Genomic DNA, 17,309 nt, shown 5'->3' with positions numbered 1-17,309 from the left:
TCTTTATTGGAGTACAACTGTTTGCATTGTTGTGTTAATTTCTGCTGTATAACAAAGTGAATCAGCTATATGTATACATATATCTCCATATACCCTCCCTCTTGCATCTCCCTCTAACTCTCCCTATCCCACCCCTCTAGGTGGTCAAAATGCACCAAGCTGATCTCCCTATGCTATGCACCTGCTTCCCACTAGGTACCTATTTTACAGTTGGTAGTGTATATATGTCAATGCCACTCTCTCACTTCATCCTAGGTTACCTTTCCCCCTCCCTGTGTCCTCAAGTTCATTCTCTACATGCGTGTCTTTATTCCTGTCCTGCCCCTGGGTTCTTCAGAACCATTTCTTGTTTTTAGATACTATATATATTAGTATACAGTATTTGTTTTTCTCTTTCTGACATACTTCACTCTGTATGACAGACTCTAGGTCCATCCAACTCACTACAAATAACTCAATTTCTTTTCTTTTTATGGATAAATAATATTCCTTTGTACATATCTGCCACATCTTCTTTATCCATTCATCTGTAGATGGGCACGTAGGTTGCTTCCATGTCCTGGCTATTGTAAATGGTGCTGCAAAGAACATTGTGGTACATGACTCTTTTTGAATTATGGTTTTTTTCAGGGTATATGCCCAGTAGCAGGATTGCTGGGACATATGGTAGTTCTATTTTTAGTTTTTACAGGAACCTTCATACTCTTCTCCATAGTGGCTGTATCAATTTACACTCCCACTAACAGTGCAAGAGGGTTCCCTTTTCTCCACAACCTCTCCAGCATTTATTCTTTGTAGATTTTTTGATGATGGCCATTCTGACTGCTGTGAGGTGATACTTCATTGTAGTTTTGATTTGCATTTCTCTAATGATTCGTGATGTTGAGCATCCTTTCATGTGTTTGTTGGCAATCTGTATATCTTCTTTGGAGAAATGTATATTTAGGTCTTCTGCGCATTTTTGGATTGGGTTGTTTGTTTTTTTGATATTAGGCTGCATGAGCTGCTTGTATACTTTGGAGATTAATCCTTTGTCAGTTGCTTCCTTTGCAAAAATTTTCTCCCATTCTGAGGGGTTTTTTCTTCCTATTTATGGTTTCCTTTGCTTTACAAAAGATGTGAATTTTCATTAGGTCCCATTTGTTTATTTTTGTTTTTATTTCCACTTCTCTAGGAGGTGGGACAAATAGGATCTTGCTGTGATTTATGTCATAGAGTGTTCTGCCTATGTTTTCCCATAAGAATTTTATAGTGTCTGGCCTTACCTTTAGGTCTTTAATCCATTTTGAGTTTATTTTTGTGTGTGGTTTTAGGGAGTGTTCTATTTTCATTACTTTACATGTACCTGTCCAGTTTTCCCTGCACCACTTATTGAAGAGGCTATCTTTTCTCCATTGTATATTCTTGCCTCCTTTATCAAAGACAAGGTGACCATATGTGCATGGGTTTATCTCTGAGCTTTCTATCCTGTTCCATTGATCTATACTTCTGTTTTTGTGCCAGTACCATATTGTCTTGATTACTGTAGCTTTGTAGTATAATCTGAAGTCAGGGAGCCTGATTTCTCCAGCTCCGTTTTTCTTTCTCAAGATTGCTTTGGCTATTTGGGGTCTTTTGTATTTCCACAAAAATTGTGAAATTTTCTGTTCTAGATCTGTGAAAAATGCCATTGGTACTTTGATAGGGATTGCATTGAATCTGTAGATTGCTTTGGCAAGCAAAGTCATTTTCACAATGTTGATCCTTCCAATCCAAAAACATGGTATATGTCTCCATCTGTTTGTGTCATCTTTAATTTCTTTCATCAGTGTCTCAGAGTTTTCTGCACACCAGTCTTTTATCTCCTTAGGTAGGTTTATTCCTAGGTACTTTATTCTTTTTGTTGCAGTGGTAAATGGGAGTGTTTCCTTAATTTCTCTTTCAGATTTTTCAGCAGTAATGTATAGGAATGCAAGAGATTTCTGTGCATTAACTTTCTATCCTGCTACTTTACCAAATGCATTGATTAGCTCTAGTAGTGTTCTGGTAGCATCTTTAGGATTCTCTATGTATGGTATCATGTCATCTACAAACAATGACAGTTTTACTTCTTCTTTTCCATTTTGGATTCCTTTTATTTCTTTTCTTCTCGGATTACTGGGGCTCAGACTTCCAAAACTATGTTGTATAATAGTGGTGAGAGTGGGCACCCTGTCTTGTTCCTGATCTTAGAGGAAATGGTTTCAGTTTTTCATCAAGAATGATGTCGGCTGTGGGTTTGTCTTATATGGCCTTTATTATGGTGCAGTAAGTTCCCTCTATGCCTACGTTGTGGAGAGTTTTTTATCATAAATGGGTATTGAATTTTGTTGAAAGATTTTTCTGCACCTACTGAGACTATCGTATGGTTTTTATCCTTCAGTTGGTTAATATGGTGAATCACACAGATTGATTTGCATATATTGAAGAATCCTTGCATTCCTGGTATAAACCCCACTTGATCATGGTGTATGATCCTTTTAATGTGCTGCTAGATTCTGTTTGCTACTATTTTGTTGAGGATTTTTGCACCTATATTCAACAGTGATACTGGCTTGTACTTTTCTTTTTTTTGTGACATCTTTGTCTGGTTTTGATATCAGGGTGATGGTGGCTGCACAGAATGAGTTTGGGAGTGTTCCTCCCTCTGCTATATTTTGGAAGAATTTGAGAAGGATAGGTATTAGCTCTTCTCTAAATGTTTGATAGAATTCACCTGTGAATCCGTCTGGTACTGGGCCTTTTTTTTGGGAAGATTTCTAAACACAGTTGCAATTTCAGTGTTTGTGATTTGTCTGTTTATATTTTCTATTTCATCCTGGTTCAATCTCAGAAGGGTGTGCTTTCCTAGAAACTTGTCCATTTCTTCCAGGTTGTCTATTTTAGTGGCATATAGTTGCCTTGTCGTAATCTCTCATGATCATTTGTATGTCTGCAATGGCAGTTGTTACCGCTCCTTTTTCATTTCTAATTCTATTGATTTGAGTGTTCTCCCTTTTTTTCTTGATGAGTCTGGCTAATGGTTTATCAATTTTGTTTATCTTCTTAAAACCAGCTTTTAGTTTTATTGATCTTTGCTATCGTTTGCTTCATTTTTTTTCTTTGATTTCTGATCTGATCATTATGATTACTTTCCTTCTGCTAACTTTGAGGGTTTTTTTGTTCTTCTCTCTTTAATTGCTTTAAGTGTAAGGTTAGGTTGTTTATTTGAGATGTTTCTTGATTCTTGACGTAGGATGGTATTGCTATAAACTTCCCTCTTTGAACTGCTTTTGCTGCATCCCATAGGTTTTGGAGCGTCATGTTTTCATTGTTACTTGTTTCCAGGTATTTTTTTGATTTCCTCTTTGATTTCTTCAGTGATCTCTTGGTTATTAAGTAGTGTATTGTTTAGCCTCCATGTGTTTGTATTTTTTACAGATTGTTTCCTGTAATTTCATCTAGTCTCATACCATTTTGTTTGGAAGAGATACTTGATATGATTTCAGTTTCATAAAATTACCAAGGCTTGACTTGTGACACAAGATATGATCTATCCTGGAGAATGTTCCATGAGCACTTGAGAAGAAAGTGTATTCTGTTGTTTTCAGATGGAATACCCTATAAATATCAATTAAGTCCATCTTGTTTAATGTGTCATTTAAAGCTTGTGTTTATTTTCATTTTTGTTGATTTATCTATCGGTGGGTTATCAGTGTTTGTGTTACTGTTGATTTCCCCTTTTACGGCTGTTACCATCTGCCTTATGTATTGCACTGCTCCTATGTTGGGTGCATAAATATTTACAATTGTTCTATCTTCTCCTTGGATTGATCCCTTGATCACTATGTAGTGTCCTTCTTGGTCTCTTGTAATAATCTTTATTTTAAAGTGTATTTTGTCTGATATGAGAATTGCAACTCCAGCTTTCTTTTGATTTCCATTTGCATGGAATATCTTTTTCCATGCCTCACCATCAGTCTGTATGTGTCCCTACGTCTGAAGTGGGTCTCTTATAGACAGCATATATATGGGTCTTCTTTTTGTATCCATTCAGCCAGTCTATGTCTTTTGGTTAGAGCATTTAATCCATTTATATTCAAGGTAATTATCAATATGTATGTTCCTATTACCATTTTCTTAATTGTTTTCGGTTTGTTTTTGTAGGTCTTTTCCTTCTCTTGTTTTTCCTGCCTAGAGAAGTTCCTTTAGCATTTGTTGTAAAGCTGGTTTGCTGGTGCTGAATTCTCTTAGGTTCTGCTTGTCTGTAAAGTTTTTTAAAATCTCTCCATCAAATCTGAATGAGATCCTTGCTGGGTAGAGTAATCTTGGTTGTAGGTTTTTCCCTTTCATCAGTTTAAATATGTCCTGCCACTCCTTTCTGGCTTGCAGACTTTCTGCTGAAAGGTCAGCTGTTAATCTTATGGGGATTCCCTTGTATGTTATTTTTTGCTCTTCCCTTCCTGCTTTTAATATTTTTTCTTTATATTTAATTTTTGATAGTTTGATTAATATGTGTCTTGGCCTGTTTCTCCTTGGATTTACCCTGTATGGGACTCTCTGTGCTTCCTAGATTTGGGTGACTATTTCCTTTCCCATATTAGGGAAGTTTTCAACTATAATCTCTTCAAATCTTTTCTCAGTCCCTTTCTTTTTCTCTTCTTCTGGGACCCCTATAATTCAAATGTTCGTGCATTTAGTGTTGTCTCAGAGGTCTCTGAGACTGTCCTCCATTCTTTTCATTTTTTTTTCTTAATTCTGCTCTGCAGTAGTTATTTCCACTATTTTATCTTCCAGGTCACTTACCTGTTCTTCTGTTTCAGTTATTCTGCTATTGATTCCTTCCAGAGAATTTTTAATTTCATTTATTGTTTTGTTCATCACTGTTTGTTTGCTCTTTAGTTCTTCTAGGTCCATGTTAAACGTTTCTTGTATTTTCTCCCTTCTATTTTCTAGATTTTGGATCATCTTTACTATCATTATTCTGAATTCTTTTCCAGGTAGACTGCCTATTTCCTCTTCATTTTTTTGGTGTGGTTGGTTTTTACCTTGCTAATTCTTCTGCTGATTATTTCTCTGTCTTCTCATTTCACTTAACTTACTGTGTTTGCAGTCTCCTTTTTGCTGGGTTAGGTTCATAGTTCCCGTTGTTTTTTGTGTCTGCCCCCAGTGGGTAAGGTTGGTTCAGTGGTTTGTGTAGGCTTCCTGGTAGAGGGGACTGGTGCCTGCCTTCTGGTGTATGAAGATGGATCTTGTCTTTCTGGTGGGCAGGATCGTATCCAGTGGTGTATATTTTGGTGTGTCTGTAAACTTAGTATGGTTTTACGCAGCCCCTCTGCTAATGGGTGGGGTTGTGCTCCTGTCTTGCTATTTGTTTGGCATGGGATGTCCAGCACTGGAGCTTCCTGGTGGTTGAGTGGAGCTGGGTCTTAGCGTAGAGCCATAGATCTCTGCGAGAGTTCTCACCAATTGATATTACTTGGGACAGGGAGGTCTCTTGTGGTCTAACGTCCTAAACTCAGCTCTCCCACCTCAGAGGCTCAGGCCTGACACCCGGCCAGAGCACCAAGACCCTGTCAGCCACACAGCTCAGAAGAAAAGGAAGGCAAAAAAGAAATAAATTTAAAAAAACAAAATAAAATAAGGTTATTAAAATAAAAAAATACATTATTAAAATAAAAATATATATAATTAAAAAACAAGAGACCAAACCAATAAAGAAATCCACCAATGATAACAAGTGCTAAAAACTAAACTAAGATAAACCTATAAATCAGAACCTAGTCAGTCACATACAGCAAACCCCAAATCTACACTTGCTCCTCAATTTTGGGATAATTCATTGTCTATTCAGGTATTCCACAGATGCAGGTCATGGTTTGTGTATGCTTCCCGGTAGAGTGAATACATACATCAACAATACATCAAGTTGATTGTGGAGATTCAATCTGCTGCTCCTGAGGCTGCTGGAAGAAGTTTCTCTTTCTCTTCTTTGTTCACACAGCTCTTGGGGTTCAGCTTTGGATTTGGCCCTGCGTCTCCATGCAGTTTGCCCTCTGGTATCTGTTCTTCACCCAGACGGAGTGGTTAATGGAGCCATTGATTAGGGGGCTCTGGCTCACTCATGCCAGGGTGAGGGATGTGTAGTGAATGCCGGGCAAGCCTGTGGTGGCAGAGGGCAGCATGACGTTGCAACAGCCTGAGGCATGCTGTGTGTTCTCCTGGGAAAGTTGACCCTGGCTGTGGTGGGCTGCACAGGCTCCCAGGACAGGAGATGTGGATAGTGACCTGCGCTTGCCCACAGGCTTCTTGGTGGCTGCAGCATCAACGTTAGCATTTCATGCTGGTCTCTGGTTTTCACCCTGATAGCCGCAGCTCACGCCCATCTCTGAAGCTCGTTTAGTCGGTACTCTGAATCTCCTCTCTTCACACACCCTGAAACAATGGTCTCTTGCCTCTTAGGCAGTTCCAGACTTTTTTCCCAGCCTCCCTCCTGGCTAGCTGTGGCACACTAGCCCCCTTCAGGCTGTGTTCACGCAGCCAACCCCAGTCCTCTCCCTGGGATCTGATCTTCGAAGCCCGAGCCTCAGCTCCCAGCCCTCACACACCCCAGTGGGTGAGCGGACAAGCCTCTCAGGCTGGTGAGTGCTGGTTGACACCAATCCTCTGTGAGGGAATCTCTTTACTTTGCCCTCTGCACCCCTGTTGCTGCACTCTCCTCCGTGGCTCCAAAGCTTCCCACCACCCACCCAAACCCCGTCTCCACCAGTGAAGTGGCTTCCTAGTGTGTGGAAACCTTTCCTCCTTCACAGCTCCCTCCCAGAGGTGCAGGTCTGTCCCTATTCTTTTGTCTCTGTCTTTTCTTTTTTCTTCTGCCCTACCCAGGTACGTGGGGAGTTTCTTGCCTTTTGGGAAGTCTGAGGTCTTCTGCCAGCATTCAGCAGGTGTTCTGTAGGAGTTGTTCCATATGTAGATGCATTTTTGATATATTTGTGGGGAGGAAGTTGATCTCCATGTCTTACTCCTCCACCATCTTGAAGGTCCAAGCCGAAATCCATTCTTATATCATTTAGTTTCTTATGTATACCTGCTTTGGTTTTGTTTAGTTTTTGTTTGTTTTCCATGGTGTCTTACTTATTCCTATGATTTCTCTTTCAAGTTTTGGGGAGGCAGCATATTGATGTCAATTTTTTTTTAAACTGTATTCAGATTTTTATTAAAATCATTTTAAAATTTATGCTTTTCCTCTGAATTATGAAATTTTATTTCTTTTTGTCCTCTTTCAGAGTGCATTTTCTCAGGACCCATGCGCCTCTCATTTTATTTAGCATCAAATGAGAAGTGATATCCAAGCCTGATATTTCCTAGTGAACACATTGTATAATATGGCCTTACTTCATTTAATTTTTCCTTCAGGGTTCAACTACCTAGAGCTGAATGCACTCAGCTTTCATCCAGTTTCCAGTTTTCCATAAGAATTAATCTAATTCACCTATTCTGGACTGAGGTGAGAATGTGTCCTACACCTATTACCTGAATGAAGAACATGAAAATTCCATAGTCCTAATATTTACCAGTAGTTTTTCCTCTAAGTTTTGTTATCACCTTTAAACTATAGATTCTTTATAAATGGAATATACAACCACCTTTACATGTCCCTCCTTACCACCAGTTTGATTCTTTACCAGGATTTTCTGTTCTTCAGTGGATATTGAGAGAAGGATCCTGTTAGGAGAAAGAAGTGAGGTTGCTAACAATCCAGTTGCCTCAAAGAGGCTACATTCATATAATAGAAAGCCTTGGTTAGGTCTGGGTTTCTGATATAATATACTTAGGCAGTATACAAAGGCAAAATAAGTCTCCCTGAAAATTTGCTCTGCTCAGGATAGAGCTATGAATGTGTGAACTGTCAATGGTGTTTCTTTACTGAACCCAGTACAATTCACATGCTGTTAGTGGAAATTCTTCCTAAACTTGGGAAATATATTTCTGATGTTTTTGTATGCCTTTGTTCTCCTGGTGGTCCTAGTTATGTTAAAATTAGTAACAATTTTTTTTTTTTTTTTTTTTTTGCGGTACGCAGGCCTCTCACTGTTGTGGCCTCTCCCGTTGCGGAGCACAGGCTCCGGACGCTCAGGCTCAGCATCCATGGCTCATGGGCCCAGCCACTCCGTGGCATGTGGGATCTTCCCAGACTGGGGCACGAACCCATGTCCCCTGCATCAGCAGGCGGACTCTCAACCACTGCACCACCAGGGAAGCCCAGTAAGAATTTTTATAGGGATGCAAGACTACATTCAAGGAAGACTATCTCTTTATTTTTAAAAAAGAGAAAGTACAAAAATCATTTCTAATATATCTTTAAGTGTGCACTTCCTTCCTTCTTCCTCCCAAATCCAGTAAGCTCAATTTGTTTTTTCTTGGAACATCAGCAGTGATAGAATAAAAGCAAATACCTTCATTAGGACATTTAATATTTGGATGATCTAGCTCCAAAATAAATGGCCAGCTCCTTTCCTATTCCAGCCAACAAACTAACTATACATTTATCTATGAACCATTTTGGGAAAATGCTTACCTATTTCTGTATATCTCTGCTCATTCTACACCTCCCATATATTTTATTGAAACCATGCTCTTACTCAAGCCTTCTCAAGAGTGATACACATAATGGTAAGGTTTTTTTTTGATTTGCTGGTTAGCATGCATCTATCTCCCCTTCAAGCCACAGCTTGGTTCTTGTAATGCTGTTTTGCATGACTCAGAAATAAATACTGAATCCTCTGCATACCTTCCTTAATGAGTTCTTCTCCCCCATCTCCACAGTACCTCTATTAAAATCTCACATTTGTCAAACACCCTGTCTCACTAGTCTACATTCAACTTTACAGAGAAAATGCCATGAGATAAGAACTGCATTAATCCTCAAAACTTATTGGTCCTTATGTAAATGTATCTTTCCCTCTCATCATTATGGAAGAGGCCTTTCTTTTTATTGTCAAGACAAATGCCTTTATTCCTGCTTTGGGCTCTATCTGCCCTCACTCTCCAAATAAAAACCAGTTTATTTGCTAGTTAAGAATAATCTTTACTTTTATTAGCTCTTCATCAGTATTTCAATATGTTCAAAATCTCCCATCTTAAACATCATTCCCATCATCTCACATACTACTTTATGAAAAGAAAAACATATTTAATACTATAGTTTTCTAAGTGCTATGAATATAATGAAAATAGATACTCTTTAACTCCCATTTATTATTTTACCATTTTTAGGGTCAGTAAAGTGATACCTTCTAAGTCTTTTTTTCTGCCTTTATGTCTCTCCTGAGCTACAAAACTACAAACCCAAAGCCTTAGTGAGCATCTCCATTTATTTCCCCACTCAATTCTTATAATGTGCTTCTCTTGCAAAATTCCCTACCTTAGTAAATACAATCCACCCCACAGTGAAAATTAGAAACTTGCCTGTATTATTTGACTTCTCATTTTCCCAGCACTAACCCTCAATCATCACCAGTCCCTGTTGCTTCCTAATATCATCTTTTCAGTCTTCTCACTTCTCCTCTTACCCATGTTCATGCCCACGGTCCAAAAACATCATGATTTATCATCTGGTTTTTGACAACATTCTCCTAAGAGTTGTCTTTGCTCAAATGAGATCTATAATTTACAGAGCAGCCACAGTGATGTTTCTAAACCACACAACTGATGGGGCTGACTAAAAATCTTAACACACTTCCAAGATTCATTGCATTCAGGAAAAATACAAATTTCTTAGTGTAGCACAGAAGCCTTTTCCTAGTCAGAAACTTAATTTCTTTTTCCATGACTCAAGCATTTCAGCCTGGCCTCTGAAACCTCATTTGAGATTCCTCTTATTCTTTGTCGTTTGTTATTGCCAAACAGAAGTAGAGGGCCTGATGGAGTCTCCAGGACTCTAAAGAATGACTGAAACACATAATGGAAAGAACCTATCTCTGCAAAACAGGGAACCCCTCAGCTTATTTGCAGTGGACAATAATGTGAGAAGGAAATAAACTATTTTTGTGTTTAGCCAATGAAATAAACTATTTTTGTGTTTAGCCAATGAGATATGGTATTCATTTGTTAAAACAGTTAATCTACCATAACTAATATATTTAGGAGAAGAAATACTGATACAAGAATAATATCCTCAATAGATGGTTGACTAGCATAATGGGCTAAATGAATAGGAGAGTTTTTGGCACAAAGATTAATTCCATGAATACTCTTAAAATATAGTACAAAAGTAGAAATATAGATGAAAACTATAAAATAAATACTAGTAGTGACAGAAAACTCCAGATGTAGTAACATGCATGTCAATTTGTTTCCAGAGTAATATGAGAGACTGGAGAAGAAAAAAATCATTGAAGAAATTTTAAGAAAAAAATTTCCCAGCTTAAGTAAGACACAGAATTTCAAACTTAAATTGCTTAATGAATGGCAAGTAGGATAAATTAAAGAGACTATAAATAGACTTTCCTTTGGGAAATATCAAAGTTACAAAGACAAATGGATCCTAAATGCTAATAAAAGTGAGAGGAAAAATGACAAAAAGTGTTTACTTATAAAGACTAGTAGTTGTACTTTCACCAGATTTCTTATTAGTAATACTGAATACAACAACAGAAGTCTTCAAATGGATGAGGGAAAAATAATGTTCACTTGATAAATGTCCTATCAGCCAAACTGCAAACTGTTAGGGCAGAGGAAAGTGTTTTCAGACATGTAAGATCACAGAAAGGTTATTTTTTTAAATTTTTATTGGAGTATAGTTGATTTACAATGTTGTGTTAGTTTCAAGTGTACAGCAAAGTGGATCAGCTATACATATACATATATCCACTCTTTTTTAGATTCTTTTCCCATATAGGTCACCACAGAGTACTGAGTAGAGTTCCCTGTGCTATACAGTAGGTTCTTATTAGTTATCTATTTTATATGTGGTAGTGTGTATATGTCAATCCCAATCTCCCAATTTATCCTTCCTCCTCTTATCCCCTGGTAACCATAAGTCTGTTTTCTATATCCATAACTCTACTTCTGATTTGTAAATAAGTTTATTTGTACCCTTTTTTTTAGATTCCACATATAAGTGATATCACATGATATTTGTCTTTCTGTGTCTGACTTACTTCACTCAGTATGACAGTCTCTAAGTCCATCCATGTTGCTGCAAGTGGCATTATTTTGTTCTTTTTTATGGCTGAGTAATATCCCATTGTATATATGTACCACACCTTCTTTATCCATTCCTCTGTTGATGGACATTTAGGTTGCTTCCATATCCTGGCTATTGTAAATAGTGCTGCAATGAACATTGGGGTGCATGTATCTTTTTGAATTATGGTTTTCTCTGGGTATATGCCCAGGAATGGGATTGCTGGGTCATATGGTAGTTCTATTTGTAGTTTTTTAAGGAACCGCCATACAGTTCTCCATAGTGGCTGTACCAATTTACATTCCCACCAACAGTGTAGTAGGGCTCCCTTTTCTCCACACCCTCTCCAGAATTTATTATTTGTAGATTCTTTGATATGGCCATTGTGACTGGTGTGAGGTGATACTTCATTATACAGAAAGGTTATTTTTGTTCACAATTTTTTTGAAAGATATTACGGAATATATTTCAGGAAAATAAAAGTGAAAAGCAAGGAGGAGACCTACTCAAGATGAAGAAGCTGGAACAAACCTGAGGTAGAGGAGAGAAGTCACCCCAGGAGAGGTGTGAAGCATGCCAAGAGAGCTACGCATCGAGACTGATGTGAGAAAGGAGGGACTCAGTGTGATAAGCAGATGATTAATAAACAAAGTTAAGAAAAAGGTAAAGATAAATTGCCTTAGAGATTAGAAAAAGACAAAACTATAAATTCAATGACAATAAATTTCTGAGTTGCTGGTTTCACACAGTTTTCATACTTTTGGTAGAGCTATTATTTGTCTTGAATAAGGAAAGACCAGACTCTGAGAAACAAGAAACTTAAGTTTCACCTTTGAACCAACTTTGTCTCATAAGCACTGGTTTTGATCCAAATGAAGAAGATAAATCTCTTTATAGTACAACTTGAGAAGTGTCTCTGTAGAGTGACAGAATTCATTTGTCAGGAGTACATTAAATTTTATAAGTTTACTACAGAAACAATGAGATCATAAGTTTTGCAATTTTACAAACTTGAAAATGCTCTTTAAATATATCCCTGCTTTGACCTGAGACAGAATTTGTTTACAAAAGGAATAGAAAATATGTAGTTTTTTGTTATTGACATTTTTAATGTTTTAATATAAGGCCCCATATATTCCAGATTAAAACTTACAAGATGAAATGTAGCATATATAAGAGAAAATGAAAGAATATATTGAATGTTATTAAAATGTCACAGTTATCACTAAAATAGCACTCTTATTACTTAATATAAAACTAGTAGTTACTTTAGCTCATTAGATTTAACTGGCATCACTTTATTTTGGCTCTGAAACAGAAACTTTTTACTTGTTTACCAGCTTTATCTGAGCTTCAATACATATAGAAATAAGGTCTCTATCTTGTGTCCACAAAATACCAAGGACATGAGTAAATTAACTTTTTTTCACATCCAAATATGATCAGCTTTTTTTTTTCTTTCTCTCTTTAAATTCTTGAGTGATATGAATTCAAGCAATGGAAATGAGTTCTTTGTGAGAACATAAATGTTGTGGTCTTTATCATTGTGCTTTCTCTTCTATGATACAAAAAATAATGATAGGAACTAGTAAAATGCTTTTTGATGATGAGGAGGAGAAAGGTGTTGCTGTTTGGCTAATCCTGTACCCTCACACGTTCTCTTAGTGGCAAGTTCTGAAAGAATATAAGTTGCTACCGTGTGCAGCCTAACATGGTATTGATCAGCTATAGGAAAATGAAAATAAGGCAATGAAATAGGGCAATGAAAATAAGAAGCTAATGGAGTAGCAAAGGAAGAGAAATTCTATTCTGACAAATGGATAAAGCCTGATGTTGTAACAGAGAAGTCAAAAATAAACAATACTGTGAGCTCTAAAATACAAAAGAGAATTGAGAAATTAATCATGACAGTTCCTCTTTTTATATTTATATTCATATTTATATAATATTTATATTCCTAAACATTTAAAGGAAAAAAAGTCATTCCTAGAAGGGACATCTGGGGAGCTACTTTTGTACTTCATACAAGTATTGGAGCTGAGAATGTATTGGTGGCTGGGAGAGAAATGCTGTTATAGTTCTATCAAACTGCCCTCTTAGTGAGAGATATCAAAATGGTGGGTGTCTTGTGGACATGTTTTTTGTTTGTTTTCTAGGAAATCTGCCACAAGGACTCAATATTACCCTATTGTGTAATGTAGATCATGTTCATTTTAGCTGACTTTTTGAGTCTATCCTCAGCCCTCAGCCTCTAACTAGTGGCATCCTCTTGTCCCTTCAGAGTTTTATGAGCAAAATGTAAAACAGTGTAACATGTATCAGAGAAAATAGAGTTAAGAAGAAAGAAGTCACTTGGATTGATAAATTAGCCTTGGAAAATCAACAGCATTGTAATGCATATTTGGAAGGTGGAAGTGGGGGTGAAGCCAGACTGGGCCAGGCTGTGTAGAAAGGAGGAAGAAGGAAATGAAAATAACAAGTAGAAATAAAAATAACAAATATCAAAATTTTAAGTAATTTTACGATGAATGTTTTCTACTCATTTTTTGAAGTTGGAATTAAGAACATATGCTATGACTATTACTAATGAACAATTCACAGTTACTGAATACCTAATACATTCTGTGTTCATTTAAGCTCATGACAATCTTACAAGAAAGATACAATTATTAACTTCATTTTACAGATGAGGAAATTGAAATGGAAAACTAAAGTAACTAGCAGATGACCACATACTTAGTAAGTGGTAGTTTTGTTCCAGTGCCTGTATTCTTAGTTAGTGAAATTGATTACATCTGAAAATTAGAGAGCAGTGTTAGAGTATAGGGCTTAAGTATTTTGGCCTAGTTTGTAGTGGCAGAATTACACTTAAAATGATGACAAGGGAAATTTTTAAGGGATAATACAAATTTTCTGTTTAGTTTTGAAGGTCCACCTAATGTTGGGACTAGGGATTTTGAGTACCATTGATCACATTATTGTGTGAATTTCCTTTCTTTTTTTCAATAAAACACTGCATTTTAATCAGGTAATACAAGAAAGACAAGCTTAGGAAAAATACTTGGCAAGTGTGTGTACAAATAACAGAACTTAGAGAAAATATAAAGAACTCAAATCACAAGGGATGGAAAGTAAAATCCTTTCTTGTCTCCAATTGTATTCGTTTTCTAGGGCCATTATAACAAAGTATCACAAATTAGATGAGTTTGAACAACAGAAACTTATTTTCTCATAGTTCTTGAGGATAGAAGTCAGAAATCAAAGTGTCAGCAGAGGCATGCTCCCTTTGAAACCTATAGGAAGAGTCCCTCCTTACCTCTTCCAGCTTCTGGTAGCCCTAAACATTACTTGATTTGTAGCAGCATAACTCCACTCTTCACCTGGCACTCTCTCTCTGTTTCTCCTCAAGGTTTTCTCTCTGTGCACGTTTGTTTCTGTGTCAAATGTCACTTTTTTATAAGGACTCCAGGTGTATTAGATAAAAACCCACCTTCATTTTAACCTAATGACCTCTGTAAGACCTGTTTCCAAATAAGATTACAGTACTGGTGGCTGGGACTTCAACATATCTTTTGGGGGGACACAGTTCAACTCATAACACCAACGTTTCCATACAGGAGAACATTCTCAAATTAATAATAGCCTAGAGAAATACTAAAAGCATTAATATATACCAAGTGGGCATCGACCAAACCAAGGGCAGGCCATCCTGCCTTTGTTAAAACCTCTTAATGAACTATGGTTACTCCTATTAGAATTTCTTGTCTGGTAAAAACTACTTATAGAAAGATTAAAAGCGTGGTTCTAGCAAAGCCTAATGGACCAAAATATTCATGATTAAGCATATATGGAGATGCATGTCTATAAAAGTTATCATGTGGCTTTTGCACTACTAAAATAAAATGCCTTGAAAATTTCTAAGTTTTTAAAATAACTTTACTGGCAAAATCACTGCCAGCCTAGAATAAAAGAGAATGAGATTAAGATAAGGACTCTGGCACCCAAATTTCTAAATAACAAAAAGCACGTTGAGAAAGCAGCTTCATTGCCAAAAAGGAAATATTATTCAAAAATATTTCCAGATAAAACCAAGCAGGATAATTAAAGAAACTTCCAGAAAACAGAGTAATGGACTGTGAAGAAAAATGAACTAGGGAACCCCTACTTAGAAGTCTAAAGGAAGTATATTTCTTAAAGCCAAGGTAGAGAGACCTGTTAACATTTTCTCCATGAGGTTTTGGACTTGCCATGAAAGAGTGACTGCTATGTTTCCTTCTCCAGAAAGAACACTTCATTACTATTATCTTTCTCCTGTTTTAGCATTATATGGTAGATGTTTGGGAGACAGATATAACTTGTTTCTTTATATCATAGGTCTTCATTTCAAAAGTAAATACCTGAAGACACGTAAATAGATCATGAAATACTGGATTTCAAGCTGATGTAATTGGATGAGACTTTTGGCAATCATGGAATAGGGTCAGTGAGCTTTTTCAGGTGACGGGGACGTGAATACGGAAAAGAGGACTGAATAAAGGAGAGGAGATCATTCTGAAAAAATTCACTCCCTTCCCCTTAAGAACCCCTGGTGGCAAAATTCACTCCCCCCTCACCCCCACCCCAATCACCGCTCAACGTTGGGCTTGCCCATGTGATTTACCTTGCCAAACACGACACAGGAGAGGCTTCAATATTTTCTTGGAGTTGGATTTGCTCTCTTGTACGTCTCCCATTGCCACAAAAACTCCTTCCCTGAGTAGCTGCTGCTTCTTTATCCTTAATTCCCCAATTGAACACACTTGAAGGAGACCTGAACCCAGCCTACGGTAGCCGGGAGGAGCCAAAACAGATCTCCTTCCCGTAGCAGAACTGCCCTTCCAAGATCAATCTCCCGCAGCTGAGCCCCAGCCAGCTCTTAGACATGCAAACGAGCCCAGGTGAGATCAGAAGAGCTGAACTTGCTGACTGGATTCTAAGTTTGTTACCCAGCTTTATGTAGCAATATCTAACCAATACTTTCTCAGCTGAAAATAAATATGATCATGAAGTATACAACCTATTCTCCTATACTAGGTCCTGAAGAACCATTCTCCTTTTTTTTTCTTGTATTCATGTAACTGCTTTGCTATTATATATGTTTTAAATTCACATGAATGAGTTAACATTTGTGGGGTTTTGTTTTGCTTGATCTGTTTTAAATCAACTAATGATTTCTCACCTAAAAAGAACCCAAAATGTTAATTATTGCTATATTACCTTCTGCTATATTTATTTTAAAATATTATGATGTCACTCTGGAAAACAAGGGGATTGAGGGTACAATCATCCTTTGTTCTTACGCACCTGTACTTGAATTTTAATCAGTTAACTAATTTCTTCAAACATTCCTTTTCATGTCCTCCTATGTAAGGCCGTAAGTTAAGAATAATAAAACTGCTAATGTGTCTTTTACAAGGAAATCATCTTTAACATTTCCCATACAGATGCTAGGCAACACAAGAGCTTCACTCCTTTACCCTATAAAAGGAAGGATGCTAGAAATATTTAGGTATATTTAGAATTCTCTATATTTTTAATTAGCTCAATCATGTTTTAAGAGCTATCCTATTTTTCAAACATACAATAATATAGGAAGGCAGTTAAGTCAGAAAGGATTATCCTACTCTAGCTTAATTTTATAAGGTCAAAATTTATTATCATAATAGATTTTAACTACTTGTTTACATGTTTTTGGATGAGTAGAGCCATACTCATATTTGTATGCAAATTTTGACACAATGACCACTAATACATTGACTTATTTAAATATTTCATTCCTAGACTTAAACACCCTTTTCTATTTTTGAGGCTTACAGCTCACCATTTTTTCAGGTCAACTTGAAAGGCCCTAGAGTTTATCAATGTCTTCAGAGTCTATACTTTCTCAAACTCAAGACAGTTATTACTTGAGTCCTTAAGAAATACAGATAAACCCACATACTTCTGTATTACATATAATAAAGAATTCAACTTTTCTCTATTCTAATATTGTCAGTTTTGTAATAAGTTTACTCAGGCATTAATGGTCAGTTTCCACCCATGTATACCAGAGTGGAGAAGTCTGGTCTTTTGGGAGAAAACCCCA

At 36.9% G+C, this 17,309-nt stretch overlaps 1 long non-coding RNA gene across 1 annotated transcript in view; it reads right to left on the bottom strand.

Moving 5' to 3' along the window:
* Positions 1 to 15,988, bottom strand: part of LOC137224545 (uncharacterized) — a 124,024-nt gene extending 108,036 nt beyond the window's left edge. Inside the window, exon 1 of the long non-coding RNA XR_010943377.1 lies at positions 15,846 to 15,988. This is a non-coding gene — a long non-coding RNA (uncharacterized lncRNA). The remainder of the gene's footprint in view (positions 1 to 15,845) is intronic.
* Positions 15,989 to 17,309: the final 1,321 nt, after the last annotated feature.

Source organism: Pseudorca crassidens, chromosome 5 (assembly GCF_039906515.1).
Source record: "Pseudorca crassidens isolate mPseCra1 chromosome 5, mPseCra1.hap1, whole genome shotgun sequence".
In the NCBI taxonomy this organism is placed as follows: Eukaryota; Metazoa; Chordata; class Mammalia; order Artiodactyla; family Delphinidae; genus Pseudorca; species Pseudorca crassidens.
The sequence above is the reverse complement of the archived record's forward strand: the minus strand, read 5'-3'. Positions and strand labels throughout refer to the sequence as shown.